We start from the raw sequence: 18034 nt of genomic DNA on the forward strand, positions 1-18034 counted from the left end.
GGAAGTGCTTGCCCGTTCTTGAATTTCATGGCAAGTGGGATGGCGCGAGCGGAGATGAAGAAGAACTCCCGCTTCCACGCGCGAAGACTGCGCTCGGTTGCCCAGATTTTCAAACCCTTAATCCGGGTTATCAATGTATACCACCCCTGGATGCACCTCCAAGTGTAGAAGGTCATCAGGCGGTCAACATAGGGCTCAATGCCCAGAATCCGGCACACCCACTCGAAGTGCCGAATTTTGGCAATCGCCATCGGGTGCACCTCGGTCAGGTGCACACCGTGCCTCTCCAGGACACGGTAAACAAACTTTGTCAATGGGAACTTAAGATTCCCATAAACAAAGAATGCAGCATATACCCCGATCTTGCCTCTGGGGGCATCGTACACTGTCTGATGGGGTTCAGGAAACTCAGGCTCGAGAGACTCGAGCATGAATTTCCTGACCACATACTGGTACAGATCGACAGGCAAAGCACACTGGCACTCGCCAGCAGTACTCTTGTCATCGGCTGTAGACTCGAGATCACGAGACGACATCTTGCAGATGAAAGAAAACGATTTCGAGAAAAGGCTCGACTGAAAAGTTGAGTATTCACCGGAAATCGTTATGAAGATGAAGAGAAAAGTGAAAGTGTGAATTACAAAGAACCCTCTCCCCCTTTATATACTAATCGCAATTAATGCGATGAATTTAATGCGGAGGAGAGAGAAATCGAAGGTGCAATGAAACTATGACACGTGGCAAAAAGCAAGCCAGCAACAGCTGTTGAAAGGACGCATACCATTAATTTCGCGGCCACGCGCCCGAAAAAACGGGCCCACGCGCCTGAAAAAGCGACTGGAATGACCAGGTACTGTCACGTTACCATAACTTCCTGCACGTCCTGACACAGTCAGAAGAAACCGTCGCACGACGTTTCAGAGGTTTGGACTGTTCTTATCCTTTCACCAACTCTTCGAATTTCAAAAAAATTCAAAAAAGATTCAAAAGTAGGCGGGAAAATACCCCTTACCTTGGTAACCAAGTAACCATAAGACGGGTACGGGTATAGTGTCAAGGCAAAACCCTTCACATACTTAGCACCCGCAGGGAATTGACGCCAGGAATACCTTGGAAGTAAAGTTACCGTAAGACGAGTGCGGGTACAGTGTTAAGGCAAAACCCTTCACATACTTAGCACTCTGCAGGGAATTCAAACCAAGAAGGATCTTCTGGGCCATGCTTGCGGAAACGGGAATAACATCCCCACATGACGGGAACGTCGAGAACTATATTGTTCGAAACTCCATGATGGGATTGGTGGTTTTAGCATAATTGATCAATATGTTGAAAACTACCAAAACCCCATGGAGAATCCACACAAGTGGGACTCAACGCTCCTGACGTACGAGGAGGTTACAAACCTACCCGCTTCACACCTAAAGATCAAGCAGAAAAGTCGGGAATTTCTGCGTGACATCAGGAAAACCGCGGGAAGAATCACCACGGAAAACCTAAAAACTAAACCCCTTTTCAAAACCCCTTGCTAAGTCCAAAAGTTCACCTCACTTATTATATTTCATGAGAAGAACATTGGACTGGGGGGACTTGAAGAGGTAGGTCCCAGCAGAGCCCAGTTGGACCCGCAAGACTCACCTTGAATAGGGACGTCTGCGCAATGACCAAGTGCTCCAGCAGGACCCACCATGCTCAGAGAACCTTACGCGCAGTACGCCAGCTGTACCCGCAGGGAAAGCCTCCCAATGGTGAAGTACCCCGCCTGTTCCCGCAGCTGCGGATACAAGCCATCAGGGAAGGCTACCCGCACTAACAGCAAGGCTACACGCACAAGGCATTCGCTACTTCAGTAGTCACATGAAGGAATGAGCAAGGCGGGAATACTCCCGCCTAAATGAGCCAGTCCGTATGCTTCTGGAAGGTCTTTCGTACTATACCTACTAAGGTATGGGCGGAACAGACAATTTGACCAGAGCAGCCCATGAACCAATCATAGGGTGACAGCTCACCGACAACAATACGAGGAGGAGCACCCTCTAGTACTGTTTGTCACTATTAGCCGCTGCCTACTCACCAACCCTTACGATGGGACGTGCGCAGCCTACAGTTGGTGGAACAGTGCGTAGCCGGCAGTAAAGGAACAGTATACAGCCGACCTTTACTGTTGGCCGTAGCCTATCCACCAACCAGCATGGCCTGTGCGTAGTCCACTGTTGGTGGAACAGGAATACTATTCAGCCGGCTGTACCTTCTAGGAAACCTACCTTCGGCTATAAATACTCCAACACCTTGGAATGGTAAGGACATCATCTGATATCTCAATCTTATCTACCAATCTCTTAATATACACTTATATTCAGAGCAATCTAGTCTGATTCTCACGCCGGAGGGTGCTCACAAGGAGGAACCCCCCCCCCCCCTTCTCAGTGACGAGCTTACGGTGTCTGTTTTGCAGGTCCCCTGAAGAACAACCTTCTCTGCCAGACCTCATCCTCGTGGGAAACATTACTTAACCCCCAGATTATCTATAATCTGCCCAGGGTTCACTTAGTGTTTCTTCATACGGTCTTACAACGGTCAAAGGGTCGACCTTGGACATAGCGCCCCGAAAGGGTAGGTTTACACAAGAGATTCTCTGCATTAAAAAAACTGAAAACTGTTGATGAAAAATCTTATTCTAAAAAAATAGCAAACTGGCGAACATCACAAAAAGCATCTAAGTTGGATTATTAAAAATTAGAAACGAACACACATATTAAAAAGTCTAAAAGTTTTTTATCTGGCCCTTAAGGTGACAAGTTGTTAATCGGTGTAATTATCTTTGAGTTAAAATTAGTAGAGGTTTGCTTGCAAATTGGGGTGAATTATCGATGGGATTGGTATAAGGTTGGGTACCGGAGTTTGGCATCGAATTGTTAAATCTAGTAAAAACCTACACAATAAAGAATTCTTAATTTGAACACTCTAAAACGGAAGGTGGGGAACGAGAAAGAAACTTGACTTTGGGAGGAAGTGTGGCTAGGGGATCTCAATCTTCGGGATAAATTCCCAGGATTATTTCGATTGGAAACGGATTAGAGATGTTTCATTGCGAATAAACAAGGAAAAGACGGCTGGGTATGGTCCAATGAAGATTGATTAGGCGAGAAGTAGAAAAACAACAATTTGATGCTTTAATGACGGATATTTCTCAGCTTGAGTTCAGTAATAATCGAGATTCATGGGTGTGGGATTTTGATGCAGATGATGAGTTTTCTGTGAAGAATGTTAGGAAGCACATTGATTGTACGTGTTTACTGGATTGGGGTGAAGCAACCTAATGGAATAGGTTGGTTCATATTAAGGTAAACATCTTGGGTTGACGATTTTTTCTTAACCAACTCCCTCTTCGAACTAGTTTAGGCACTGATGTTCCCTCAATTTTGTGCCCTCTTTGTTTGTACTTAGAGTAGAATTTGGATAATCTATTTGGAGAATGTGGGACAGCGAGTAGACTGTGGAATGCAATATGCAGATGGCTTACCACTATTTTAAGTTTTTTATATTTCAGATATTTTGATCTAGATGGATAGGCTTTCAGTTACGAGCAACAAAAGGAAATTTACATTGTATTATTCTTTTAGCGTGGTAGGTTGTATGGCAATCACATAATGAAGCGGGTTTTTTCATGCGAAGATAGTTGAAAACTTGAAAAGATCTCATTTTCAATTCTATTTTTTATTCGTTTTCGTGTATTAAAATAGAGATAATAAATGTAGTGTTAGTTGGTGGGTGGTATGGTGATCACGGAACGAAGCGGTTTTTTCAGGCGAATATAGTTGAAAAGATCTCATTTTCGATTATATTCTTATTCCTTTTCATGTATAAAAAACAGAGATATTAAATGCAATGTTAGTTAGACCGAGCTGATAAAAATCTTCATCTTGTCATATAACTGAACGTTTTTCTTTTCCTAGCTTTTGCTAGTCCGTTATATATAAAAAGCCGTTCAGAAAAAAGAAACGGCCAAAAGTTAATTTTCCTTACCATTGTAAGTTTCTCTCTTACATATTTCTTTTCCTAGCTTGCAAGTCAAGTCGTACCTTTTTTTCCCCATTTCTATATAAATTTGAAGATTCTGATTCATTTTGTTACTGTGGATTTTTGTTAACACGTAACTTGCATTCATAAAGTTTTACTAAACAAAAAGACCCTGACAAATAGCAAATTCAAAAGTAACTAAAAATAAAAGAGAGAGTGTATAAATAAGTCATATAATAAAATATTAGATGGATTAAAAAATCTGATTACATTAATATTTAAATCTACCAATCATATTATAAATTTAAAACACAAAGTGTCTGGAGTATTTTAATGAATTGAAATCCATTTATAGATCTCATGATAAAACACTACAAAAATGGAGTGTGTGAAAAGAACATTGAAAGGGGACATCATTATTTTGTACTTGATCATGTCGATCGTCTAAAGGCGGAATATCTTAATGCGAATCTCAAACACAAAGGCATAAAGCACTATGTAGGTCTATAAATGAATCAAATGAATATGAATGTGGGCATATTCGTGTTCGTTTATTTAATTGTAACCGAGCACCAGCACGGACATATAACTAAATAAATTTTTGTGTTCATGCTTGTTCATTGAGAAAACGAGTGTTTTCTTGTTTTTTTGTTTAAAACCTAAACGAACAGTTCACGAACGTAACCGAAAACAAACGAACAAGAACCTACTTAAAGGAACATAAAATGACGAAAATGAACATAATTGACCATAACTAAGTATGCATACAAACTTACACACATAATTTAAACGAGCTCTTTTTATGTTATATTTATATAAATATAATTACTTACATACTTAAAATAAGCGAATAAAAATAAACACAAATAAACAACATAAATAACTCATTCGTATTAAACGTGGAACAACTGTCAATTGACAGTTATGGTAGTTGTAACTGCTAAATGTATGTTTCATGAAGGGTTGCAATATGGATGACAATGAAACCCGGACCTGATGGGAAAACTCGAATCCCGAAATAAATGGGATAGGTGATACCCGACCCATTAGGGTTTGGGACGGTTGGGATTAGTTTTAAAAATTTTGGGACGGGTTTGGGATTTCTAATATGCCCGATTACCCGATGTACCCAATATAGCTTGGTATATTATATATATACTATATTCTAAATATATTATTTGTCGAAACTTGTTTATGTTAATTATTTGTGATATTTTATCTTTATGGTAATCATCTTTGTAATCGATTAGTTATATTTTGTCAAAATCCGGCGGGTTTTGAGCCGGGTATACATGACGGGTATTTTATCAAAACCCGTAACCCGATGGGAAAACCCGAAACTCGACGGGTAATTACCCGATTAAAACCCGGCAGGTTTGGGACGGGATTGGGATGAACTTTAATAATCGGGTATGGGTTTGAGAATGCTTAAACCTGACCCAAACCCGACCCATTGCCATCCTTAGGTTGCAATGATTCATTGCATTTATTCACCCCTAAAATAGAAATCGAAAGTAAGGTACAAAATTTTTAACAAATTTATATACATTTTTTATCTCTTTGAGAATTTTTCGATTGAGTATTTGTGAGTTCAATGAAAAACTCAAAAGTGAAGAAAGAGGAGAAAGAATAGGATGTTGTCCTCTCCCGGCCCAAAAGTTCCGCAACTACAATCGTGGTTGTTGCCAACCGGGGGGGGGGGGGGGGGGGGGGGGGAGGAGCCCTTCTTATTAGAGGCCCAATGAATAACACAAGATAAACACGTTTCCTGCTTGTTAGGCGGGCAAATCTAAGTTCTGCTTCAGTTAAATGACCATCTAGTCAAGTGCAAAAAAAAACTAAATTTGTTAACACGAATTTCAAAGACATCACTGTTTTCACGAATCACAATTTCTAACATTGATCTTGACTAGCTTATGAACGACTCATCTTGTTTACTCTCTGAAGAAACACTAGTTTATCCCTCGACCTAATCACTTAGTCCTCATGCTAACGTTTAGTCTTTCCCACTGGAGTTGAATATAATCCGGCAGATCTGAGTAGCCTCACCTACAAAACAGAACACCATGAGCTTGTTACGAGAAGGAGATGGAGGGGTTCTTCTCGTAACCACCCTCCAGGGTGAGAATCAGTATGGATAGGAGTAAATATAGGTTTGTCGCGGAACACTAATGAGTATTCTTGCGCAAGAGTTGGAACCCTTTTACCGTTTGCGGTTGGGGAGTATTTATAGCCGGGTGGAAAGAGGGAGAGAGATAAGGTATGGTCGCCTGTCATGTCATGAAATCCACCTATCAGGAGGCTTGGCTATCTGATGATGATGTTTGTACCATGTAATACTATTGACTATGTGTTGTCAATTCCTTATTGGCTGGGCGTTCTTATCAATAAAATACTTCTTTTTTGCACAATACCTAGAAAGATATTTGACGCCACGTTTCCCGACCGAAACGTCAGGGAATGTTGGGCGCCTGATGGACCTGTCAGGGCCTTGTATTTTGTACCTGACGATTGATTGTTCCGCCTGCAAAAACATCTATTGCTTATTAGGTGAGTTTGAGACCCTACCTCTTCACTGTCCTATTAACATATGCAATCATCCCCTTAATAGATAAACATAAAAGTCGAAGATATAACAATAACACATTAATTATTACTCTTTACTGTATATTTGTTCTTTGTTATTATTCAAATCAACTTGCAATGGACCAATAATGTAACTCTTATTTTCAACTGCCAAATTAGAAATCATAATATTGGAAGGGCCGGCTTAAAATGGTATAACATGCTTTTGGGTTAAATTTAAACAAATTAGTCTTGTTATCAGTAAATAAAGTTATAACTAAAATTAAATTTATTATTAGCTAGTTGCCTTATTGTTGTGGAGAAATCATCTAGTCATTACCACGTAAGCAGTAAAGCTTTAACAAGCAATTTCCTTTACCCCCCCCCCCCCCTCCCCTCTTTTACCGCCTCGTTAAAACCCATGTTGTGGTTTAAGTTTGTTTAACACCACCATTTCCTCTTTAAAGCCCCACGAGTACCTTTTTCTCCACTACTATCAGTTAACACGCTACCGGCTCCCCTTACCGCCTAGATGCGATGAGCCAGGTGCAGTGTGTCAGGCCATGTCACTTTGTCGCTCTGTTTGCAGCCACAACCACCACCATTGTGTTTCATATACCATTTCATATTTATGCAATTCCTTTTACATGTGGTTTTTTTTATGTTTCATTCACGAATCTTATATATAGCTTCAAATCAAATCTTTCTTTATAAGAATTTTGTTTGTTCAAATTATAAATAACTTCAATTTTAAGTGTAAATGTTAAGTTTTTTAGATTACATTGTTTTTTCTTTTATAAAAAATAAAAATGAAACCATTGAAAATTTCAGATACTAAATGATTGTTTTTTTTTTTAAATTTTTTATGTTCTATTTTATTATAAAGGAAACCTTATAATTAGTTAGAAATGTTTTGCGTGGATTTATGTAAGATATTTTTAAATTAGGATGCAACTTGCAGTGCTCATGGTATTTTTATTTACGCTTTGATATCTGAAACAGAAACACTAGCCCAACGAACTGAACACGTATAGATATTATATTTGTAAGCATTCACATTCAATCTATTAAATATGTGAGTAAAGTTTACATAATGTAGGGAGTGACTTAAGGTGTTGTGAGTGGATGAAAGATAAATGCAGTGATTTTTCTGTGTATCTGAAAAATTACTGTTCATGTTATATAATTTTTAAATATATTTTAAAAGTGGGTGTAAATGAAGAAAAAAGAAATGGTAATGCCAAATATATAAACTATATTATTTAATTGAAATGAGAAAGAAAATATAATAATTTTTTTAATATAATTTTAAATTTGAAGATAGATGATACGAGTATTATTTTGAAAATTTTCTGTTGCATGTAATGTAATAAACCAAACCTGTACTGGCAAAATTAAACCTCACTTAGACTATGTGATATTTTAGTAGATGTGTAGCCTACTAGAAGTAGGGTTGGGCACATGAAGGGCTAGATCCCAACAACGACCACTTGTTTCTCCTTTTAGACCAACTTGCTTCCTTGTAGAAATATTTTGTGGGATCCTTTTCTTGTTTCTCCTTTTAGACCAACTTGCTTCCTTTTCTTGTTTATATAACAAGGCCAAAGTTTAATATACTTAACAAATTTATATTTAAAAAATATTATCATTTATTTTATTGATGGTCATTTTTACTTCGTGTTAAGTCATTATGCTAAGACCACCCGTAATGGGTGCGTTATGTGTGGCGTGTAGGATGAAAACGCGGGGGGTACACCGCCCCCCCCCCCCTGCGTTATGGTGAAGCCACATTTTCAAGCGTTGTATATACAATGCTGAGAAATGGCAAAAATGACCGTTGGAAAATTAAAAAAAAATGACCGTTGGAAAATTAAAAAAAAAAATTATTTCTTATATATTAAACCATTTCATCCCCAATCAAACCTCATTAAATTTATAAAAATTCTCTTTCAACTCTATAAAAATTCCTTTATACCAAATTCACTATATATGGATCCTCCATCTATATATAAACAGTTTTTCGGGCCCGACCAACAAGCCGAGGACGTGGAGGAGGAACGGGTGGTTACGAATGCGATTATGCTCGCGACACAGTATATGAGTTCCGTTACGGGTGCGATTAGCTCTCCACCCCCCGTTTCAACAAGAACATATATCGAACGAGATCGTGCCGAAGCCAACAACCGGTTGATGGCGGATTACTGCTGCGACACGCCGAGATACAAGAACCCGAAGACCTTTAGGCGTCGTTTTCGGATGTCTAAAAAATTATTTATGCGCATCACCAATGATTTGGAGCGTGAGTTTGATTACTTTAAGCAAAAGCCTGACGCTCGAGGGACGCTAGGATTCACGGCTATTCAGAAGGTTACGTCAGCCGTGCGCGTGCTCGCCTACGGAAACACGACCGACATCAACGACGAGTATTTAAAGATGGCCGAAAAACAACTCGGGACACCTTGGAGTATTTTTGTTACGGTACGTTTTGTTTTTTTTTTAAATAGTTTATCACTTGTTTACTGTGATCATTTATTTTATAAAAATTTTGTAAAATATAGGAATATTTAAACTATATGGACCACATTATCTGAGAGAGCCCAACGTTAACGATCTACAACGTCTTTACGAGGCACATACAAGGGTGCATGGTTTCCCCGGCATGATAGGAAGTGTAGATTGCATGCATTGGGAATGGGCTAATTGTCCAACTGCATGGCGAGGTCAATTCACACGAGGTGACCAAAAGGGACCAACGGTCAGCCTTCAAGTGATCGCTTCATACGACCTTTGGATTTGGTCGGCATTCTTTGGTGTTCCTGGTTCCAACAATGACATAACCGTCTTAGAGCAGTCTCCTGTGATGGAGAGTTACATATCTGGGACCGTTCCCATCGCTTCGTTTTGGGCTAACGATAACTTCTACGATCATGGGTACTATCTGGGTGATGGAATATATCCAGAGTTCGCGATAATTGTTAAAACATTCAGAGACCCGATGGATGAAAAAAGACAGTATTTTAAGAAAGTGCAAGAGTCTGCGAGAAAGGATATCGAGAGGTGTTTTGGTGTTCTTCAACAACGATGGCATTATGTTAAAAATCCTTGTCGTCTGTGGTCTTTAGAAAGAATGAGATGTGCTATGTATGCGTGTATCATAATGCATAACATGATCATCGAGGACGAGGGAAGAGCAATATGTCCAACTTTCATACCGGACCCGGATCCACCACGGACTCCGGCAAGTATGGATCAACGACTCGAAAACTCGGGTTCCGTGCGGTCAAGAGAGATACATAACGCACTAAAGGAGGATTTGGTCCAACATCTTTGGATGTATCGGCCTCTGCCTGGTGAAAACGATGAGGAGGACGAGGACGACGACGATGATGAAGACAACGACGACGATAAAAACGACGATGAGGACGATGAGGAGGACGAGGACGGCGACGAAGAGGGCGAAGACGACGACGACGACAACGAATAGTTTTTTTTATTTTTTCTTGTAATATTTATTTAATAAAATATTATTGTTATTTGATTATTCTTATTAAAAATTTAAAAAAAAAACAAAAAGTGTAAAAGTGACTGGGCGCCACGTGGCGCATAACCCCTGGATGTGGAGAGTTATGACTACAGCCTGTTTTTGTACAAAACCATAACTCTGACTGGGCGCCACATGGCGCATAACCCCTGGATGTGGAGCTTTACGACTACACATGGTCTAAGGGGCATACACTAGTGTACAACCCCCACTGATATGACATGACAACCCTCACGCGGGGTCTCACTAGAACATTGCCGCTCATATTTTGGTCACGCGTAACCTGAGCTTACTGACGGTGGTCGATATGCTCAGTGATACCTCATTCCCCTCTCAACCAATCATATATATTTCTTTTTTTTGTTTTTTATTTTTTTAATTATTTTTATTATTAAATAAATGGTGGATATGATAGAGAATTGTGTATTTCTTTTGTTGAAGGGTGATGTTGAATGATGGAGGAAAACTGACGTGATGCAGACGTGTCGAAAGAAGGGAATGGTGTTGAGGGGTGTATACTGTATACCCCTTAGCCTTAGGGGCATACCAATCGCTAACACTCAAGTTCAAGTCTTGAGAAAAAAATTCAATCATTAATTAATAGTTTGACGCTCCATATGTCCGAACCCAGGACAACCATAGGAGCTAGGAGGATAGTCTTAAAAGAAAACCCCATAGCCACCATACCAAAGTTCTTTACTTGTTAAAGCATCCACAACGAGATGTTAGAATGTCTAACGTCCTCGTGGCAATGCTTATGCGAAACCACATGCAAACATGAAAAGATTTTAAAGCCGATGTTTGTGACTATAGGCATTGACCAACCATGATAATGTGTTAAACTATTTTTCTTCGATGACAAAGTTCATAAGGAACTTAATTACTGATAGCCTTACATTGTTCGAGCCTAATTTCTATATATAAAGTTCATTTGCATGCAGCATTAGTTGTATTGATTGGAAGTTTATACTTTCTTTTAGAACAACGAAAGATCATACTTCAAAATTATGTTTGTTCAGTATTTTAGGTGTTTATATAAAAGATTAAGGGGTTGTATCGAATCACCCATCTGAGCCGTTTATAGGGTTGATTGATTCAGAGGCTCCATGTCGGAGGGTTATAATTGGTGAACCAAACACACTTGGTTGTTGACCGATTCAAAGAGGCTACCAAACATCCCTTAACCATATGACACGTTGATGAAATGTTTAATGAAAAACCACCACGTTTATGTTGATCAGAATCGTATAGTAGTAGCATCTTGAGATTAATGATGCCTTAATCATGCAATATGTTTAACTCAACATGAAGTTATCCTGAACTTTAATACACATAAGATACATATCGTCCTTTGGTATTTTCATCTATTCACTTGAATGTTGATATTAGCTGTATTAATTAACTATAATAGACTACTAAACAAAATGGTATCATAAATAACTTCCAACGACCATTTTTCGTTGGTAATTACCGACGTAATCCATGAAACCAAAAAAAAAAAGGTATGCCAGGAGCCCAAGTTTTGTAGATTTATCAACGAACATGCCTCGATAATCCATAGCATTGAGGATTGGATTTCTGATAAGATTATCGCCCATGCTTTTATGAAGTATGTCCATTACCAAGGGATTTTTTAAATCATATGTATTATTGTTTATTAATAGCAAAATAATCCTCTCTCGATAGGAATCACAACCCGACCTTTATAAAACTATAACCAGTCATGTTTGTTCTTCTTGCTATCATTTCCGTCTTGCAACCAAACAATCTTATTTTATATCCTTTTGTTTGATGGTTATCACAATGATGGAATCGATTGTCTCGAAATTTAAACCTTGACAAAAGAGAGATCTAATATTGGATTTTGCCTCTTTGTTTGTGTATCTTCCTTTACGCGTAGTAGATCTAACATTTTATCAAATTATGGTTATCTACGGCCAATATAGTTTATTGACAAAGTGGAACGCTTGTTTTTTTCTTTGTGAACAAAACCCTGCAACGGTGGTGTTGAAATCCTCGTCTATGTGTTTTACCTAATGATGCATGATAGTCACATAGGACACGAAGATAAATGTCCCATGTGTTTTTGTATTAAACATATATTGTATTCGTTTCATACAATTTGCTTTTCTTTTTTGTTTTATTACTTTATGCTACGTTTTTATTTCTAGAACTTAAATTATGTTTCTAATTCAATGTAACAAAAATGAATTATCTTCTATTTTAATTTTTTAATGAAATCAAATTTCCTTGATATATCTATACTATCTATATAAAGCATGAGTGATGGACCTCTTAAATTTTAAGAGGTACCAAACTCAATGTTTTATGTACAACGCACAATGCATTAAAAATATAAAAATTAAGGGTAATTAAGTCTTTTCATTCCTTTAAAATATACTTTTATATTTGGTCCCTCAACTTCACTACTTATTTTGTAAATATAGATAACAGTTACACATATGCCCCCTAATTCAAAACCAATTACCCCTCGACTTTTTAACGGCCATATCCTTTCACACGTTAATATTTTTCTTAATATAACTACATCATAAAAACGAGTATTTTATTCTCTTTATTTTGAGTATATTGTTGCTATAGTTTTTAGTTTTAAAAGTTAACATGTTACGCGATGACCGTGTATAACTGGTAACAGGTCGAGTCGGGTGAGCTTGGGTCATTTGTAAAAGTGGATTAGGGTCAGAACAAGTTGATACAAGAAAAATGATTAATTTGGTTCGAGTTCGAGTAGATAGGGGCCAGGTCAGACCGATGTCGAGTCTGAACGGGTTTAGGGCCAAAACAGGTTGGTTTACAAAAGTGATTTATTTGCAATTACTGTATATTTCGGGTTTGCTTATTGATTTCGTCACCGGGTACGCAGATGTCGTTGTTTACATTTATCAGGGCCGATAAATGCGTGTTCAGCACCACATAACGCACATAACCAAATCTTGGTAATCGCTCAACATAGCGCTCTGCACCGGTAATCGTTATGAATTACACGTGTGGTGTTGGTTAAGCATGTTTTAATGTCAGTAACGTGCATTCTGGGCCGGTTACGCGTGTTCAATCTTCGGTTACACGCAACTGGCTTTGCACGAGTTACGTGTTAAATTTCGGGCTACGTGCACACTGTCATCAGAGACACATACTATACGTTTAATGTCGAGTTGCGTGCACACGCCGCTGCATTACGCAGGCACTCAGCCAGTTCGTTAATAATATTGTGTCAGCAACTGAAGAAGAACCGTTAGCAATCCCTAGCTAAATTAGCCATTAGTAATCCTCTGCACATGTCTCTCGATAATCTTTTTGTGGTTGATTACCCAGACCAATACTATCGATGCAATATGACAGAAGGATGCTCATCGATAAATAGTTCCACCGAAGGAAACATCTATCCGTGATACTTTTTTTTGTTTAGTAATGATAGCCATGTTTAGAAAATTACAGATCACACATTTGTGAATGTAAAAGCGTTTTCAATTTTGAAAGGATCTTATATATAATCACAAATATGAAGTTCTACTATAGAAACATATTATTAATTCAAATCTACAAATTCTTCGATTGCATTTCGAAACTCATGATATTTGTTCAATGTAGCATCCACATTGGTGTTAAGACATTGAACAAGTGTGTGAGACAAGATAATGAGGTACCCAATTATTGTTGTTCCACCCAAGAGCCTCACAAAATCCAAAGAATATAATTTAAAGCCTATAATATTTCAAAGAATTGAATTGCTTTATTAAAAGGGACAACACTAGCAACATATTCTTCATCATGCATGATTTCTTACAAGAACAATTAAATAATAATAATTAATATGGTCCAATGGATACGTAATATATTGGAATATACACACATTCACAAGCAAATTCCAATTCATGTGTGCATTGGAGGAAACCTAACAAGTTAATAAAAAATTAGTGTGCTAGTACAATTAGGCAAATTGTGACTTTGGGGTAGAATATTTAGACATTTGGTACTTGTTTATTGGAAGAATTTTTATATAACTTTAATACTATTAAATAATAAGTGGATGAATTAAAACAAGACCATATGCAATTGACATGTTGATCAATGATATGAGAGTAATGGTTAAAAACTTAAAACTTAGAATCTTTGAGGTCTCAATCTGACTTCCTATATGATGGGTTCCTCCTTAATGGTATTCGTGAGTGAGTTAGACCTAAAACGTCAAAATTAGTATGAACCGTTGAGATCCCGTCTCAGAAAGGCTCATTCTGATATTAAAAATAATTTCAAATGTTATTAAAATACAGATTATAAAACGTGTCCTTTCTCCTCACTCCTCTCACGTAACTTTTTTTTTTTTGCATTTATTGCACTAGGACGTTCATCTTCACTCTCTATTTCACTTCCTCCCCTCTCTTCACGACATCTTCTCCTCTCTCCTCAAAACATCTTACTATGGATGCTCTTATGTACTCACCGACTTTCAAGAACAAATGTAGATAATTATAAACTTTTTTAGTTAAACCATAATAGAATCAAAATATAATGGGTGTTAATGAGCCCATAGATCAAATTCGGAGTGAGCTTGGATATGTACAAGTACTCTTGGGCTCTTGTATATCATGAAGTCCTCCACATTGTGTGCCCTGTATATCTTTGATTAATACAAACAATCCAATTGATTTTACATATTGCTTTCATGTTCCCTATTTATTATACATTGTCCACACATCAACGTGCATGGTGTCTCTTTGCCAACCCTTTATTAGACCTTTCTCTTTTTAATGCTAGTATCAATTCTATAGAAAATTCAGTGTTTCTCTAGAGTTAAGTTTGTTCACTTAGAACTATCATAAAAATGGTGTATTAGTTATAGAAAACACTGTTGCAAAAGTATGTCTACGAGGCGGTCAAAGATGGTCAATTTGGACCGATTTTGACTTAAAAAATAAAACATAATTCATATTTCTATGATATTAAAGAACGGATATCATTTTTAATTAATGATTAAAATCTTATTATAATTTAGTATTTAAAAATGCATTTCTTTTATTTGTAGTGATATTCACCTATTTTGTTATAAATATTATTTAGTAAACTTATGATATTTAACATATATATAATATCCAAAAATTAGTTTTCTTTATATTTACCATGTCTGTGTACTCTTCGAGTACTCCCGAGTACTCCTCGAGTAGTCTAAGTACACTCAATTCCCCGGTCCACCGCCTAAGGTCTTAGCGATATTTGCAACCTCGATAACGACTTTTGCAACCTTGATTGAAAGTTCAAAAAGTCAAAGTTATATATGTAAAATCAAGTTCTTAAAGTCACGAGATTGAAAAGTTGAAGAGAAAAAAATGATCGACAATAGCTTATTTAATAAAAGAGAAAAGGAAAGTAAATTCAAAAGGAATAGTAGATTTTATCATGAGATATGTGAGTACAAAGTCTCTAGGTCTTTTGTGTTAATTTATTAGAAAATAAAGACATTATTTTCCTGTGAAAAAATCTATTTTGTTGCCTAGGCATAACATACGCGACTTCGTATTGGTCCATTCTTCTAATAGCACGGCCTCAAACTAGATGTTGCGCAACCATCTATCACGTATTAGCTTTTCAGTCCCGTGTTTCTACAAACGTTCATTTAGTAGTAAGTTACTACCAAATGAGCATCTAAAAACAATGCACCTCTTGATGAAAAAAAAAAACTACTGAATCCGTCACTACTAGTAATTATCGACAGATATTTAGTATTCATGAGAATGCATGTCTCATAGTGTATCACCTATATAGACATTTGTATTCAAAGGTGAAGTATTGGCAACGAGTATCACTTGAACATACTTATTTAAACAAACACACACACACCCACACAAGCACGTGCGCGCGCGCACACACACAGAGATCGCATTGTATGAGAGTCGAACTTTATTCTTCTACTAGCTAAAGTATAGTATTAAGAGATGTTGATCGTATTCCACCCATCTCAAAGGTTTCAATACTTGTTAGTAAATTTATTAAAAATGGATACACGGTATATTTTAAATGCAAACTTATGATTATAGATAACACACGACATGCATAATATAGGGTTGTTGTCTTATTAGTTGGGTTACATTTCATGACTCATAACGAATCACTTATCAACTACAATATGTTCGTATGCAAGATTCTTGACTTACCATATCATAGAAACATGACTGGAATTAGATCTAAAGTTGCGTAGGTTTTCACGAAACGGTAAAAAGGGGGTTATACGCAGCGTTCTTGACTCGCCAATTCGATCATATGGTGTTTTTGTACAATGTTGTATTTTGTTGTTAGAAATGGTATGTACCTTTGTAGGTTCATATAAAGCGTTCCCGACTTACCACATGATGAGAGAAAGATCGATGTATGGCTAGACTTTGAGGTGCACTAGTTTTGTCACTATAAAGATCAAGCATAGCACATCTATGTGAATGTTAATCTTGAATTAGTAATAAAGTTAATGGTTTATTTTGTTATGTTTCATTAATGTTTATTTGTTTTAATTGAATTGTAATATGTTAAGGAAATGTTTATCTTGGAGAAAATTTAGTAATTGTGAGAACGAGCTAGTTTAGTAGATCTATAAATAGGAGTAAGAGCAAATATAGTAATTGTCTTTTCCTTGTAAGTTTGTTAATTTTGATTATATGAAAAGAAAAACTTGAGGGGGGGGGGGGGGGGGGTAGTCTCCTCAATATCTTGTGTTTGTTTGTTTGTTGTATTTGGGTCTACACTATGCAAGTTGCCTTGTTTCACTAACATTATTCTATTACAACATTCTTGACTTATCGTAAGGACATATGTATGTGTTAAAATGATGCAACTAGTTGATGTAAATAAGTATGATGGCTTATGATGAAATATATAGTATGCCACTCAAAACAATGATGAAGAAAATCAAATCCCCCCAACAACGAATACATAGCCAACGAATAGTTGTTGATTGACATTATTTTCATTTAATCGTCAATGGTAGAGTAATATAACCGAAAACCGACGAAACCAAACTGAAAACCGATGAAACTTAATAGAAATTAACTGGAAACCGAATGAACCGAAAATTGGTTATCAATTTGTTCCTTTACATTCAGTTCACTGAAACTAACCGAACCGAAACATTCATATTTTCATATACAATTAACTGAACCACTCATATTTTCTTATATTTCTAGTTTTTATACCTCCATTTTATGTATTTTATTTTTAAACTATTATTTCATGCTTTTATGCATTTATGAATCCATTTCATGTATTTTTCTAAGTAAAAATTTTAGCCCAAGTTTTATTCTCGTTAGTAACCGAAATTAACCTACCCTACCAAAAAAATTTTAACCGAATAAATTAAGCCGACTAACTGAAAATCGGTTGGTTAATTTTATACACGTAACGGCCCATTTTTATTTTTACTTTTGCACAATACAATTTTAATAAGTCAAATTTTGATTTTTCATATAAGCTCATGCTTTTAAGATTAGACAAAGAAGATGTAATTGACTAGGAAGACATGAAAGTTAGCAATAAAATATAATCAACATCCAATCAAATAAATATGTGTACTTTGATAGTATATACTATATAGTGATGATTGAGGTTTGATATTTTTATGGTTCTAAATTTAAAATCTAATTTAAAGGGTTTCCTATGGTGATGGTTTTTTTTTATGGTGTTTCTGGGTGAGTTAAGCATGAAACTTTAAATTTGTATGAGCGATTAGCATACCGCTTCAAAAAGGTTCACTCAGATATCATGAATAGTTTCATACATTTGAAAAGGATTATATATATTCATTAATTATGGTTATTATCCCTTCGTTTTTTAAGAATCTTTCATGACAAAAGGTTAATGACAAGAAGTTGCACTTTGAATGTAACCCTAACAAAGTTTAGAATTTTT

This window comes from Bidens hawaiensis, unplaced genomic scaffold (genome assembly GCF_021521415.1).
Source record: "Bidens hawaiensis isolate Kalapana, Puna unplaced genomic scaffold, B.hawaiensis_p1.1 tig00012997_1, whole genome shotgun sequence".
Taxonomy (NCBI): Eukaryota; Viridiplantae; Streptophyta; class Magnoliopsida; order Asterales; family Asteraceae; genus Bidens; species Bidens hawaiensis.